The sequence below is a fragment of the Nyctereutes procyonoides genome, unplaced genomic scaffold (assembly GCF_905146905.1).
Source record: "Nyctereutes procyonoides isolate TBG_1078 unplaced genomic scaffold, NYPRO_anot_genome, whole genome shotgun sequence".
NCBI classification, from domain to species: domain Eukaryota; kingdom Metazoa; phylum Chordata; class Mammalia; order Carnivora; family Canidae; genus Nyctereutes; species Nyctereutes procyonoides.
The window spans coordinates 26,429,636-26,446,243 of NW_026575052.1; the positions used below are offsets into that span (position 1 = coordinate 26,429,636).

General features: G+C 42.3%; 2 protein-coding genes across 6 annotated transcripts in view; one reads left to right on the plus strand and one right to left on the minus strand.

The window, feature by feature from the left end:
* PSME3IP1 (proteasome activator subunit 3 interacting protein 1) overlaps nt 1–10,665 on the minus strand; it is a 33,762-nt gene extending 23,097 nt beyond the window's left edge. The window contains exons 1-3 of one of the 5 annotated variants that reach the window (XM_055332221.1): nt 10,471–10,665; nt 9,626–9,726; nt 9,323–9,496 (exon numbers count right to left, since the gene is read on the minus strand). The gene's annotated coding sequence lies outside the window, so the exon portion shown is untranslated. Of the gene's footprint in view, nt 1–9,322; nt 9,497–9,625; nt 9,829–10,470 lie in introns of all 5 variants that reach the window. The other 4 variants (XM_055332223.1, XM_055332224.1, XM_055332225.1 and 1 more) reach the window with 4 other exon arrangements.
* A 124-nt stretch (nt 10,666–10,789) lies between these two features.
* The window catches only part of RSPRY1 (ring finger and SPRY domain containing 1), a 47,094-nt gene continuing 41,275 nt past the window's right edge, over nt 10,790–16,608 (plus strand). Inside the window, 2 exon segments of the mRNA XM_055332220.1 lie at nt 10,790–11,088; nt 14,168–14,320. The gene's annotated coding sequence lies outside the window, so the exon portion shown is untranslated.

A 16,608-nucleotide genomic window follows, 5' to 3' on the forward strand; every position in this document is an offset into this window, starting at 1 on the left:
AGAGTGTGCACTACTCCTTTTAAGCCTTTCTTTTCTTTGCTAGTTTCTTTCCTTTTGAAGAATTGTGGAATAAACTCTCTACTCAGACATGTTGTATTAATCATAGAATTAATTACATCCAAAAAGGAAACAAGGGCAGCCCGGGTGGCTCAGCAGTTTAGCGCCGCCTTCAGTCCAGGGCGTGACCCTGGAGACCCAGGATTGAGTCCCAAGTCGGGCTCCCTGCATGGAGCCTGCTTCTTCCTCTGCCTGTGTCTCTGCCTTTCTGTCTCTCTCATGAATAAATAATAAAATCTTAAAACAACAACGACAACAACAACACCAGGACACAGATATTCTGCACTACTAGTACATAACTCAATGTCCATTCCAAAATGACCCCTAATAAAAAAAGTAAATCTCTATTGGGATGCCTGGGTGGTTTAGTAAGTTAAGCATCTTGACTCTTGATTTCAGCTCAGGTCATGATCTCAGGGCCATGAGACTAAATCCTGTTGGACTCTGCACAGAGTCTGTTTAAGATTCTCTCCCTCCCCTTCCCCCTCTCCCTCTACTTCCACCCTTCCCCCCACTGCTCCCGCTCTTGCTCTTTCTGTCTCTACTGACAGCACAAAAATAAAGTAGCTGTCATTTATTGAACCTCTTACCATGCACTAAATACATTTTTATGTATATTATCTCATTTATGCTCCCACTGACTCCATGAAAAATATTATCTATCTACAGATGAAGAAATGGGATTCTAGAGAAGTTAAACCACTTGTCTAAGATGATAAAAGGTGGTGAATGGTAGAGCTGAGAATAAAATCCAGGTTTGATGTAAAAGTGTCATACTCTTATCCACTTCACCATCTCCTTCCCCAGAAACCTGGGATCCTGGTTGAAAAGAAGGACATGTCAACTTCAGCTTTCTTCCTACACCAAATTCCAGGCTGAAAATGTTCATGTAAACATTTTACTAAAGATGAAAATGGAAGCTGAGAAAGCAAATCTATACATTCTGAACAAGAAAATAGTTTCAGCCTAAATTTCACTGCAGCAGTTTAGTTCAGTGTTAACAACCTTAAGAGAGAATTTTGAAATTTACTAGAAAGAAAACTAAATCCATTGACAGAAGCTATTGTTCCCACCTAAAGCCCATAAGCTGAACATTTGTGATTTAGCTTCATTCAATGTCTCCAGACAGAGCCCTGTTATAGAAACAGAATTATTCCATCTCTGCTAGCCATGCCAAAAATTCCTCAACTTCTGCAGAATAACCTCTTATGAAACAAGAGCCAACATATTTTTAAATGTCTTAAACTAGGGCTCTTGTGAGTGGGAGAGACATACTGGACCCTCGATGTCCCCCTTTCTTCCTCTGTTAGCTTGGCTGCAGCTCTCCTCTCTCACCCTAAATTGGCTATCTGGTTTCTTCCCCTCACCCTTATTCCTGGGAAATAATCCAGAGTGGGTCAGCTTGTGTCCTATCTAAAATGATTCTCCATCCAACATACAAATCTACCACACATACCAGAAGATTTTCATCCAACCCATATTCTAAAACTTTAACAGGGACCAATGCACTCACTCCCAGGCAGTTGACTCCCTAAGTAGATCTGACCAGTAGGATGGTTTTTCCTTAAACCGCACTGAAATTCATCTCCCTATAAGTTCCACACATAAATTCAATCCACTAAAAAAAAAAAAAAATCAATCCACTGGACAAAAAAGGAGCCAAGTCCTTTTTCAACACGGCAATGCTTCAACTGTTTGAGGACAACTCCCACGTTCCTCCTAATCCATCACTTTTCTGGGCCAAACAATCCTTAGTTCTTTTAATCTTATAAAATGGAGAAAATAATAGTGTCTCAAAGCAGTGAATTTATCAGATTGCGTAGGATCTAAAACTGGGAAATATTAGGATATGACAATGCCCTGGCATTCCTATTAAATGCATCTCTTCATTCTCATTGTAATTTTAAAAAATGAAAGAATATGTTAATTTTGAAAAATGTTCCAATAGGCCAAAATTTTAAAAACCTAGAATCTCTCATGCTTCTATCTAAATAAGAATTCGGACTGTATGATCTACTCTTGTAATTCAAAATGAAGAAAGTAAAATCATTAATTTTCATGGCTATTGAATTTTTGGAAAAGAACCTACCTTCACTTAACTTTAACAAAGATCTCTGAAACTCAAGGGACAAAGCCTTCAAGATACATGTGTAAAAGGCTTTGAATTTGAAATATAAACTCTAGAGAAATAACAATCTTCCTAACACTTATCAATTTTGGAAAAAGACAAATTTAAGGGATTCCAAGAAATTCTTACTCTCTTTCTCATCAATCTTTTTCTCTGAAATGTTAGAATTCAATTTCTACCCAAAGGATTGAGTCTGTGCTACTAACCATCTTTCACACCACAGGGACAAGGGCAGGAATCAGAGATGGTTACCAAAAATGAAAATAAAGAAGCACATTAAAAAAGGAAATTGATGGGGATCTCTGGGTGGCTCAGCGGTTTAGTGCCTGCCTTGGGCCCAGGGCATGATCCTGGAGTCCAAGGATCCAGTCCCGCATCAGGTTCCCTGCATGGAGCCTGCTTCTCCCTCTGCCTATGTCTCTCTCTCTGTGTCTCTCATGAATAAATAAAAAAAAAAAAAAGGAAATCGAAAGACAATGGCTTCAGAATTTGAGAGAAAGTACTGCTTTCGAAGGGCTGGTTTCCTAAAAACAGAGTTAAAATTAGTGAACACTTGTAAAAACCTACTTTTTAAAGCTAGTATTATAATCCTGATAGTCCCTCGATCTCAAAATAGATAAAACAAGCTAGATGGCCAGACCTAATTATAATGAGTTTCTGTGTTTAAAAGGGACAAGACTAGAATATAGCTGGCTCCATCCTCTTTTTCTACACTTTGCACATCTTCCATAGGTCCTCATTCCTGGGCTCTTCAACCATCATTCCCTCCTTGCCTTCTATGCCACCAGTGGCACTTCTAGCTATCTGGTCACCTTTCTATGTTAGGAGAGGTCAAAGACAGGGACAGAAATGTTCATGAACAAGTGGCATACTCCTGAGTATTCTGGATAATGTTCAGGATATTCCTTCTCCAGAAATAGTTTTTTTCAGGATTCAAAACATCGCTGACAATACACACTGCCAAGAAGCAAGTTTCATTTCACACACCTTTCACTTAACCTAATCTAATCCCCCCCACTATATAACAAGTACCTTCTGTGCTGGTCTCCTTATACAAGGCAGCACAAGTAATGATAAAGACTTTACACTGTGTCTGAAATCAAGTGACCTCAGTTCGGCCAATTACAAGTCATATGCCCTGGGCAAGTCATTTAAGTCCTCAGAGTCTTGTTTCCCCCATCTACAGGTTGCTCTCACCAGTGAGGATTAAAACAGTCCTGCACAATAGAGAGCTTTTGTGAGGATAAACAAGGTAATTCATGCAAAGCACTCAGCACAGTGTTTGACACATGCTTATAAAATGCTTCAAAAGGTTTGCCATTACTACAAACCACTAAGCTAAGCCCTGGACTGGTTACAAGAGAGAAATACAGTCTGCACTCAAGGAATGGAGGGGAACCAGATCAGTGATACAAACATAGAGAGATTAGATATATATAAGCCAAAGAATTATATCAAACAGAGAAAGTAGGGAAGATTTACATGTGTATATATAATTGGGAAATTTTGTATTTTCCCATTAGCATGGTTTTCTATTTTACTGTTTTATTAGAAGTTCAATTTAAATAAACTGGACATTGTGCTGAATGCTAAACTCTATTATCCAGCACTGTGCCAGATTACATGGGGTACATAAAGGAAATAAACTTTAAAAGAATGAGTACTCTTAAACTAATTAATACCAGATAATAGTGTATATATCATGAATTACCAAAGTGAATAGTACAGGTAAGAGACAATGGAGTGCATAAATATGGGTCAATCCTGTTTCCTGGCTGAAAACCCAGATGTGAACCTAAACTTCTTCTCCTTCAATTTCCTACATCTCACCAGTCACCAAGTTCTGGTATTAGTACTTCGTAAGGTTTGTTTCTTTTTAATCCATCGTCTTTTTTTAAAGAAAAGAATCCCTTTTGGGACACCTGGGTAGCTCAATGGTTGAACGTCTGCCTCGGCCACAGGTGTGATCCAGGGTTTCAGGGATGAGTCCCGCATGCGTTCCCTACAGGGAGCCTGCTTCTCCCTCTACCTATGTCTCTGCCTCTCTCATAAATAAACAGAAATAAAAATCTTTAAAAAAGAAAAGAATCATTTCCTTTCTAATCTCTTTTCAGGCACCTTATCTAGCAAGGACTACTGGAATAGCCTGCCATTAGCCTCCCTGTTTCTACTCTCACCCCTACTGGAGCAATCTGTAACTTGATTGCAGCACTTACCCATTGTGTTTTATCATTTGTTCCAACTGTTCCAACGGCCCTTTGTATCCACAGTGCTTATTAGCACAGTGTCTGGCATATATTAGGCAGATAATAAATGCTTATTGAAAAAACAACCATGAAGAGGATTTGAAGAATTGAAGCAGGGAAGAATGATCTCACATGAATATTATGAGGTATATCCAATGTAAAGTTACAGAAAATGGTAGACATTACGTATTTGCTCAAGCTTCTATGTTCCGTAGGGAATTCTATTTAAACATGACAAAAACTGTGCAGTTGGAAACACAGGACCAAAAATTAAATCACTTTCCTATATTATATAATTGATGTCTTCCTCAAGAATAACTCACTACTTTCCTTTAATTTCAACTGACTAAAAAATGCTCTGTTGCACTGAGGAATAAGTGTTGCCCACACAAAGCATTTTTCTTTCAAGAGCTTAATTTTCATTGGTTGTTTATTCTCCAAAAGAGAGGTGATGAGTACCTGCAGCTCATTTACCTCCTTCTGGAAGCAGGAAAAAACTGAAAATTAAACTTTATTTCTAATTCCTACTACCCACTAAATTTTCACAAGTCTCTAATTTTCCCCCTTCATTTGCTAGAAAAATTAAAAACAAAACACAAAGTCCAGGGGTCTGGGATGGGACCATAAAGAGTCATGTAGAAATGAAGAGGATTTATGTTGGGAATATTAATTTTGTTCAGTGTGCTTAATTGTAAAAAGAATACACGCTGTCAATTTTCATTTACTCACAGCTTTTTTATTTCCAAGGTGATTCAAGTTTAATTATCAAACTAAACATTACACTATTTTAAAAAGGATTAGTTAAGTTCCTCAATTAGGGAATTCATGGAAAAACCAAAACCATACCAAGATCACTTTGTCCAAACTTAAAAGTTTCAAACCGACACAAATAAAGAACATAGTTTTCAAATTTGCTTAACAGCCAAAAAAACAAAGTTCTTATATTTCAAGCCAAAGTAACTGTTAAACACTGCACTCCTGTGTTTGTACTGGAGACTGTGGTATTTAATTTCCAGGTTGGTGGGACAAAATGGGCTCAGTGTCTTACACCGCATGCCATATAAAATAGAAAACTTACATTGTTCCCCCCAAACTAATTGCTATTGCAGACTTGAAAAATTATTCCATTTAGCTAGTGCCATGATACAAGTTAATAATATCTGGTTTCCCATGCAATTGAATTCTGTGATGGCAGACTACTTAAGTGTTTACATCACCGGCTGCTACCCCCTCCTAATTCTAGCGTTAGATAGACTGCAGTATAAAAATACACCAAGGGGAATCGGATTTCTGTGTTATGGTGTTCTAAGCCTTCTCTTTGGGTAGCAAAACAACAGGCCAATCCACTTTCCTTTTGTCAGTAAATATACTTAAGTACTGCTCTTCCAACATTTTTACCCTGATATTTAAATCACATGGGACTTCAAAATGCAGGACAGCAATTAAGAGGAATCTGCCATCTGGCAAACTCTACTATATTCCAGATAGGTAGCTTTCTGGCCAGAAGTCACTTGTACCAAGCCACGGGAATGCAAATCAAGAGGACTTTCTCTATAGATTTTAAAACTTCAGGGCATGACAACTACTAACAAAGACTACTACTAGTACTTATTACTAGACAAAGTAATCCTCAATCTAACACTCAGGCTTATTTAACATACTCCATCCAGTAGCAAAGGAGACTAAAAGAACCTAAACACCAGCGGACAGCATAAGCAATTTCATTCATATTTAAAATGTTTATCATAAAGAGCAATTTGTAGTAATCTTCTGGTTGTCCAAACAATCTAAAAAAACACATGCAATAAAAAAAAATTTGGGGGGGGAGATCCCTGGATGGCTCAGCGGTTTGGCGCCTGCCTTTGGCCCAAAGGGATCGAGTCCCGCATCCGGCTCCCGGCATGGAGTCTGCTTCTCTCTCCCTCCCTCCCTCCCTGTGTGTGTCTATCATAAATAAATAGATCTTTAAAAAAAATTTTTTTAAAGCAAACCTATATATACATTTAGCTTTCCAGAGCACAAGAACAGTCTTATCGTTTGTGCTCGTACCCTGAATTCATCTTTATGCACTGGAAGAAAATGAGAACTTAAAATACTGATCCCCTTGCCTGATCCTCAGTTCTCCAATTCATGTGTGCCTCTCATTGTAGAAGCATTTCCCTCACTATGTATGATTCTAATATTAGTCGTATTTAAAAAAAAAAAAAAAAACCATTATGACTCCTAAACGCAAACCAGCTGCTTCACCTGAGGCTCAAAGGAAGAAAAACAGCATCTGTTTCAAAGCTGGAAGAAAACCTGGGCATGTTGGAATTTTGCTGTGCCGATATACCTACATCCAATATGATGCCTCCCTAGAAGATTTTCGAAGGCAGCTTTGATTATACAGTTTCACCATCTGGGCTGGCTTTGGAACCTAGCCCACACACTAAATTATAATCCCCCCACACCTTCATCCCACTAGGTTTTGTGTAACTCCTAAGACAGAACTTAAGGGGAAAAAAAGGGTTTGCAGTACACAAACCACACGAGGCCAACTAACTCATTCAGTTGTATTGTGGAAGTAAATTTCACAGGGGATCTATTATGTACAAGGCAGAGTGCTAGGTGCTCAACTGGCACTCCACTTTTTAGCAAATGAGGAACTTGCCTTCAGGAAAAGAGATAAGGTTGGCACATAAGCAATTTTAGGAAAAGAAGAAGGAAGTTAAATGCTATAATAAAGAAGCAAAGCACTGAGGGGTTCACAAAAGGAAGACTAGAAAAAAGCATTAGGGAAGCTTACCACTGACAGTGGCTGTGACACTGCAGAGGGAACAGTGTGGAATTTTTAGGTATACAGAGAAAAATGATCTTTAACTCAAAATTCCCTGAAATCACAAATTTGCATTCCAAAATAAAAATGAAAGGGGGCTAGGGCAACTGGGTGGCTCAGTCGGTTAAGCACCCAACTCCTGGGGTGCCTGGGTGGCTCAGTCAGCTGGGCATCTCCCTTCCGTCTAGGTCATGATGCCAGGGTCCTGGGATCAAGCCCCATGTTGGGCTCCCTGCTCAGCAGGAAGCCTGCTTCTCCCTTTCCCTGCTGCCCCCCCTGCTTGTGCTCACTCTCCCTCTCTCTAGATGTGTCAAATAAATAAATCTTTAAAAACAAAAAAAAAACATCTGACTTGATTTTGGCTCAGGTGGTGATCTCAGGGTTGTAGGATGGAGCCTGCTTAAGATTCTCTCTCTCCCCCTTGGCTACTCCCTACCTCCCTTCTAAAAAAGAAAAAAAAATGTTTTAAAGACAAATTAAAAGAGAAATAGAAGAAAAAAAAGCAAGCAGGCATTCATTTCCAGAAATAGTGGCCTAGGAAGTTGAGACCAATCTTCTACCTCTATGATAGAACAAAAACGATGGAAGACATTTTTAAAATAATTCTCAGGGCAGCTCGGGTGGCTCAGCGGTTTAGTGCCGCCTTCGGACCAGGGCATGATCTTGGAGACAGGGGATCGAGTCCCAGATCCCACATCGGGCTCCCTGCAGGGAGCCTCTTCTCCCTCTGTGTCTCTGCCCGCCCCCGCCCACCCCCCCCACCCCCCGTCTCTCATGAATAAATAAATTAAAATCTAAAAAAATAAAATAATTCTTAAACAGAAAAGCTAACAAGATAGTAAAAAATTTGGCCAAAACCCAAGAAAAGGTGATACCAGAAATTAAGCCCAATATTCAAACTGGTTTTTCTACTGAGGATTTCTATGACCATGAAAACTGCTGTTCTGATAACCTTATGAAGTAATAGAAACAAAAGTCAAAGCCAGGAATCCACAGATTATAGTCTGACAACCACCTCCTTCTCCATCTGAACCTCATACCCCCCAAAGAACTCAAGGTAAAGGTGAAGTGGAAAGAAAAACTGCAGGAATAATGAGCAAAAGAAATAAACCCAAAAGGGGACACCTGGGTGGCTCAGCGGTTGAGCATCTGCCTTCGGCTCAGGTTGTGATCCTGGGGTCCTGGGATCGAGTCCCGCATCAGGTTCCCTATAAGGGGCCCACTTCTCCCTATGCCTATGTCTCTGCCTCTCTCTGTCTCTCTCATGAATAAATAAATATTTAAAGTAAATAAATAAACAAACCAAAAGGGAATTCACATAGTGGGATTAACACACATACATCATAAAAAAAATGCTTACTGTGTTTAAAGAAATAAAAACTGAGCCTCAAAATTAACAGCAGAGAATAAGAAACTGTAAAGCAATGAATGGCATGGCATATTTGAAAAAGGACCAAACAGAACCTCAGGAACCAAAAAAAAGCAATAACTGAATTTAAGTTTTCAGTGCAAGGGTATCGTAACAGATTAGAAATAATATGAGAATGAAGAAGAAATTATGCAGGATGTAGAATGGAAAAATAAAAAGAGAGTAAGAGACATACATTAGAGTGAAAAAGGTCTGTGTTTAATTAGCAAAGGCAACAAACAATGGGGCTTATGCAATATACGATCGTAAATTCAAGAATTTTACACAAGTAATGAAAGACACTAATCCACAAATTGAAAGTCTGATAAACACCAAATACAACAAAAACACACAGTTGGATATATCATGAAAATGCAGAAAACCAAAAACAAAGAACTATCTTTAAAACACATCCCACAATAAAGAATGAAAATGACCATATTTAAGAACTGAAGACAAAGAATCTTCAAAAGGTGATCAAGAGGGAGCACAATGAAGCTATTTGATTCAGCTGCCCCAAAGGTATAATTACAGTATGATTGAGCCTCTGGTGGAACCACACACTTCAATAACCTCACTCACCAGCAATGCAGTTTTCAGTATGAGGTAGCAGCTTAACTCTAACCAAACATCAAGACTCTTAGAAGGTGAAAGGAAAGGCTACTAACCACGTAAATGGTCTTGACGTTGTTCTTCCTGGTTGTAAGGAATTAACGCACCAACACGTCAGCTGAGAAAAATAAGTGGCCAGCCTCTGCTTTCAGACTCCTAGAAATTGCTAACGGCTCCTCTCATGCTCCAGTTGAAAGACTGCGAAAGCTGCCTTTATCTCAGCTCAATTCCTTGTATCAAAAAGGAGAATAAACACGAATTCCTTTCAAGGACTTCAGAAGCAGTGCCCTCCAAACCATTTTATGGGGCCCCTGTTAACTCATCAATAAGCCAAACAGCTGAAGATGAACAACTCTTACCTCACAGCTGATACACAACAGGTCATCGGGATTTCTGACCACCAGGCGCAAACGCGCTGGCTTCCCTGGGTCCCAACTCCAGACCTACTCAGTCAGATTATCTGGGGGTAGGGTCAGAGAATCTGTATTTAAATGGACGTCAGAAGATCGTATTTTCTACTAGGCTAAGAACCACTGCTCTTAGTAGGTCTCCACCTTCACACCTGTGTGCACAGACATTCACGTGGGCAACTTTCAAACAAGGTCATTCCACCCATGGTCTTAGTTTCCTAAGCTGTTTATTTTGTTGGGTTTTTTTTTTTTGGGGGGGGGGGTTGGTTTTGGGTTTGTTTTTTGGGGTTTTGTTTTTGTTTTTGTTTTTTCCAAAACGAGCACGCTGGTTTGTTATCTATTAGAAGAAATTGCACTGAGCACAGCAAACGGTACATGGTACATAATAAATGCGTTTCCCATCCTGCACTTGCGTTCTGGGATTCAACCATTTCCAACCAGGGACTCCCACATTTCCTGAGGAGCCCGGCCCGCTCCTGGAGCCTGGGGGGTGGCCCCACTTAGCAGAAACGGTGGAAGAGAGCCAGGAAGAGGCCCGAAGTCCCGAGACCGCTGGGAGGGGTCGGGATGCTTCCCCACATCCCGCTTGGGATGCCCTACCGCAGGCTCCCTCGGCTGCCCCCTGGCTGGGCCCCAGCAAGCCCCTGACCCCAGTGACTCAGAACACTGGGCGAGGGCGCAGACTGAGGGCGGGCCTGGCCCAATCCCTCACACCAGTCGTAGCCCCCCGTGTCCTCAGAGAAGAAGCTGGAGCCCGGGTCTCTCCGCCAGACCAGGGCCCAGGCCGCACTCACCTACCAGCGTGCGGGAGGCGAGACCCCCTCACCTCGGCGGCGCCCACCCCAAACCGCCACCGCTAAGGCCACTCGTTCTTTGGGGGGGGGGGAGAGAAAAAGAAAGAAGGAAAAAAGAAAAGAAAGAAAACAGCCTTTGCTTTTGTATTCCTTTTGACCCTTCAGGGCTTCCTCTTCCTCACCGCCACAACACAGTTCCGCCCCGCTTCCGGCGGCGTAACCCAATCCGCACCTCTCTTTCTTCCCAGGGGACAGATGGAAATCCGGTGTCCCGAAGGCTAGGCGGAGAGACTTGATTGGGCCATTCCCACTTCAGCAAGAGGATTGGCCAGTTCGCGCTTGGGGGGCGGGCCGGAGCGTGTGATCACGTGGCACCGTTCCTGAGAGACGATTGGCTTCCAGGGAGAGGGCTTGCCACCGAGGAGGGGGCGTTTCCTAGGGGACCGAGGGAGGGCAGGGGCGGTGCGAAGCGGGGGTGGGCCCCAGCGCGTAATGGCAGCGCCGTGGCCTCGCGTCCATCTTTACCGCTCTCTCGGACCTGTCACAAAGGAGTCGCGCCGCTGCCGCCGCCGCCGCCGCCGCCGCCCCCTCCCTCGGGTGGGCCCGGGAGCTGGAGAAGTCAGTGCCACAGCCCGGCCGCGCTGCTCTGGGAAACCAGTGGGGACGCGGAGCGGGGGGCAATCCGAGGGCTGGGGACGTCGGTGAGGGAGGGGAACAGCCGCCCGAGTCTGCGCTGGGGAGACCCGACGGGGGCCAGGGCAGGCTCTGTGAGGGCCCGGGAGGGAGTGGCGTTGGGCAGAGCCCAGGAAACAGCCCGAGGTCCTCCACTGAGGCCGCGGCGAGGGCGCCTGAGGAGGCACCTGGAAGAGGGTGTTCCCCCTCCAGGGGGCTCGTGGCCGGAGGCGGAGGTTGTTGAGGGTCGCCCCTCCGAGGAGGCCGCGGCTAAAGCGGCCCAGGTGAGAGGCAGGCAGCTCTTGGGAGGCTCCCTCTTGGGAGGGGTGCTCCTCAGGAGTGTCCTGGACGGAAGGGGTAACTGAGGGAGGCTTTGGGAGGGGTTTCTTTTGTGGAGTTTAAGGTTGGGGCGGCACGGGCGGGAGTCGGACCCTCCTTCCCCGGGAGACGCAGAAATGCCTTGGGGCGGAGGGGCCCCGGGGGAGAGGGCCCAGGAGCGGGGCCAGAGCGAGCGGATTCTCTTAGTCGGGAGGCCCGATGTGAAGAACGGGGAAGGGCCCTGGGACGAGGCGGGTGCTGAGCGGTTCCGGAAAGCCGGGCGGGGAATGGGGAGGGGGCAACGGCAGGGCGGTCGCAGCGGCGCCCTCGAGTGCCGCTGCACAGGCTTGGGTTCCCACCTGGTGCCTCGGTGTCCCTGTCTCGGAGGAGGCAGAGCGAGGCTCTCGGGGAGGGTTCGCCGAGCCCGTGCAGTTCCGCTCTGCGGAGCCGTCCGAATGGGGCTGCCCCCCCCGGAGTGCTGTACTTTGAACTTTCCGAGGTTGGAAGTGTCTTGTGCGTGTTAGCGACTCGGTCGAGCCCCACAGTGGCCCAGGCCCCTCGCCTACCGCGGGCGGGATCTTAGGAGAGCAGCTTAGTCTCTTGCGTCCCTTCTGCAAAACGGCACGGTGTGTGCAGAGACTTGGCGAGCCACAAGCCGTGTGAAAGCGGAGGACTGCGATTCTGCCACCAAAGGGGGTGAGACTGAATGGACGCGAAGGCGCTTCCCGGACCGTAAAGCAAGCAGTACGTAGGTGTAGGGGATTAGCATTAATACCGTTGCTGATCACCTATGGTGCTGGGAGCCATGTTGTACTGGGAACCTCCAGGTTCCGGCCTTTCTAGGTCACACCAGGATCTAAACCCCTGCTTCAGACGGGAGGGCAGGGGTTTCCGGTTTTTTGCTCCCAGAGTTTTAATTGACTTTGAACTTCTGATGGTGCTGGCAGGAGGTAGCACTATAATATGATCTTCTTTTCCTCCAGAAAGTTTTTCTCTGACGGCTGAAATTTGGTCTCAGTATTATAAACCACCACCGCCCCGCCCCCCTTTTCCCGTGTGTGTGTGTGTGTGTGTGTGTGTGTGTGTGTGTGTATTCGTGACCTTTGGGTATCTACTTGTAGTGAATATCGTGCTGCTTCTCAGTTGTGATTTTGTAGATGAGACCTTTTATTTTTCTTCCCGTGAGTATTAATGCCTTTCTGTGTTCTATGGTGACTTCAAACGAACGGATTATGAGGCACATTACCAATTGCTTTTAAATTTCTCTTCCACAGTGGTTCTCTTTAATTTCTCACCATATATATATAATTTGCATTTCCTGGAATGACATCTTGCTTTGTAGCTCCCCCTATGAGGTTATAAGATACTTGTGTCCGTGTATGACATGTTCCTAACGTTTGGTTACTGGCATTTGCTAGAGCTGATTGTCCAAATGTTTGGGTGATTTGTGATTTTTCAGGTTTGGTTTTTTTTTTTTTTTTTTTTTTTTTTGGTGATTGTTTTTGTTCTTTGGGTTTCTTTCTTTACAAAAAGCTGGCTTGCATTTCCTGTTTTTCTAATTTTGTATTCCATGGGTCGTAAAGAAAAAAAACTGGTGATTTTATGAACTCCTGATTTCCCAGGATACATGCTGTCCTGACCTACTGCTTAATGCCTCTGTCCTGCTTTTGCTGTTTTCACAAACCCTTCATTATTTCTGTACTCCATGATTATTTTTAAGTTATTAATTAGGAAGTGTTCCAGCATACTCTGTGTGGACTTTTTCTGATTTGTCAACAAAATGACTTTTCCCTCAGTGAATTGGCCAAGAATCAAGAGGAAATAAAAACAGCATTGTGTGTAAAAGTTTATTATTCTATAGTGAATAGGGAAACACAACAACTCTACAGTATGCTTTGGCAAGAGAATAACAAATTGTTGTGTGTTCCTAAAATGCATTTACAACAGTCTGTTTCTACTCGTGAGTTTAAGTCCGTCTATCAATTATTACAAAAATTATGGGAAGTAATTTCTTTAATGAAGAGAGAAGTCCCTTTGCATCCTTTAAAATACAACTCACCTTGATACTCTAATATCTATACAGTTTGAGAAATTATTAGCAATTCCTAAGGAGGGTAATGACTATTACTGGTTTAAATTGGAAGTGTTCCGCTTTGTGGTCGGATATTGAAAAGTAGGTGTGATAGTCACAAGGCTGAAAAGTGAATGGAAAATCGTTAGGCACCACGGATGGGAACCACAATGGGACCAGCACTCTATTTCAAAGAGTTACTTTGGGGTAGTAAACTATCAGTTCAGCTTCTCTTCAAATATTTGGCATTCTTTCATTTACCATTGAGTGTGGATAGTTTTTTCCTGTGTACAATTTAGAAAACTGAAACAGAATAGTCAGGAAATAGTGAATGCTAAGTCTTAGCCACAATGGTTAGAAGGAGACTTTCACAATTTTAGGAGGGTAAAAGAATGAATATTTTCCCTTTGGTTTATCTATTTAATAAGTAAGCTTTTGAAATATGATTAGGAAAAAAGGTACATATTAAATTTTACTGTGTCCATTTCAAAAGAGTGCTTGCTGATTAAATATGTAAAAGCATATTTAACTATAGATAACTGTATATAATTGTGTGATATATACAAGGCTAAATGAGGCAAACATTTTACAAATAGAGGCTGGCTGTTAGAGAATATTCTCCTTTCTCCCTTTCAGAGCTTTTGAAAATGAAGAATGCATTGGAAAAAGCAAAGAATTGATGCATATTTTAAGTTTGCTAATGAATGAACCCTGCATGTAGCTTTCTTGCTGCTTGAAATTATAATTTCCTGGCATAATTTCATGGATCTTACACACATCAAATAGAAGGTTTGAAATACCTTACTTGGCAAGTTTATTATTACCTCAGTTTAATGTTTCAGTGTTGAGTTTTTTCTTACCCCTTCTAGCTCCTGAAGAGTTAAGTTTCCTCTCCTGGGCTCCCTAATGCAGTGACTCTCCCAAGTATGGCTCCCACTCCACCCTTCTTTGTGAGAAGTACAGCTTCTTTTTTCAGTTCTTATTGCTTCATAGTTGTTCATACTTACATATGCCTCAGGGCTACTTATTAATAACCTGCCAAGTGAATTGTTAAGAATTACTGAAACATGGTATTCATAAACCAAAACTAGTGTAACATTAGAGTTTACTGTTGTCTCCCAGAGTCTGTCCTGGGAAACTTGGCACCAGTACAGAGCTTCTTACGTGTCATATGCAGAATTGGGGTTCCTGCCATATTCAGGAAGGATGCTTATTTAGGATCATCCTCAGTATTGTCTCAAATGGATCTTAGTTTCCCATTGTGCTTCCTCTCCCGCATCCCCCTTGAAGTTACTATTAGCTTCATCTTTATCAGTTTAGTTTTTGGGCTTTTGGTTAACCTTTCACTGTGCAGTCAGGAATATTTGCACCAGTGATGTTTTGGCTTATAATTTAAGACATGAGTGTATAGCAGCACAGACATAAATCTTCCATTACCCTTTTGCTAACGCTGGTGTATATAGTCACCTAAAAATATGCTTGTAAGAGATACTTGAAAGTCACTTAAGTTTCTTTTCCACTGGAAAAATGGTAGAGGGAGAGGCGTCCACCTAGTGGACCTGATGCTTTACCCATAGGCTTCTGTGGCATGTACTGCATTATGGATCGGGCACTCAGTATGTTGCCTGTTGCTGTCCTTCCCTTTGTGAAGAGCATGAGGGATCACTTTTCATCTTTGCTTGGTGCCTGGCATAAGCATTGGATTTATATTTATTGAATGACGTTGTTTGAGTTTTTCAAAGTGATAACTCCTTTGGAAACACTCGATTTTTACCGATTTTAGAATAAATTCACTTAAAATACTTATTGACTGCCTGTTAGTTTCTAATAGGTATCCAGTTGAGTGTGCAATGGAGTGTTTTCAGATACTGCTTTAAGTAGATCTCTTTAAGGAAAGTGTTGCTATTCATGCTGTTGACACATTTTGTTTTCTTAATAGCAAAGAGTTCTCTGTGGTAGTAAAGTCCTTTCCCCTCCATTTGTGGATCATGTATGTCTTTGAATAACAGATCTTTATGATTTCCTGTTATCTGGCTTCCTAGGGGGGAGAATCGCAAATAGTGTAGACTCCTACATTTGTTTTTGTTTTTGTTTTTTCCTCTGTACTGTAGCCATCATTGGCACTTACCTCAATTCTTTCATAGTATTTCCTTTCTGGGTTCAAGGCAAATTTTTCAGTCTTTGAGACCAGGCAAGTATTAGTTACTTTTCCTTTTTTACTATTATTTGCTTCTGGAAATTTCCTTACTCTATCCCAGCCCTAAATTTTGTTACATTTTTTTGAATGCTAAAAGGATTTGTCTTTAATCCTTTGTACCGTTTCAGGTCAGGGCTATATTCTGTAATTTGTTTTGCTAAAAAAAAAAAAAAAATATATATATATATATATATATATATATATATATATATATATATATATATATAAAATAAAATTCACCTGACCACAGACAACACTGCGACTGAGTTAAAAAGCCCTTAACATTATAGGAGAAGCTTTTTCCAGATAACCCTTCTGTACCAGCTCAACCATGAAAATTAACTGCATTCCCTCCAAAGATGTACTTCCTTCCTTTTTTCTTTTTTTCTTTTTTTTCTTTTTTAAGATTTTATTTATTTGAGAGAGAGAGAGAGAGCAAGAGCCAGCATGGAGGAAGGGGGTTGCAGAGGGAAAAGCAGGTTCCCCACTGAGCAAGGGAGCCAGATCTCAGGACCCTGTTGGATCATGACCTAAGCTAAAGACAAATGCTTAACTGACTGAGCCACCCAGGGGCCCCAAAGAGGTACTTTAACTTCTGCACATAGCAGAAAGATCAGAATCACACAGTGCTTTTCTCAGACAACATGAAGGTTAGTTACAATCCCAGGGATAATAGTACCCTGTGTGGCTTAGACCTCAAGTAGCTTTGCCACTGCAGATAGTTTTGTACACCTAGGTGACATGGTAAAATATCTTATTATCAGAGCTGCTATTCTATTTGGGGGAAAAGTGAAATTCCAACAAAATATTTCACAATCTTCCCCCTGCCCCCCACCCCCACCCTCCCCTGCCTGCTAGAAAATATCAGATGCCTTAGAGT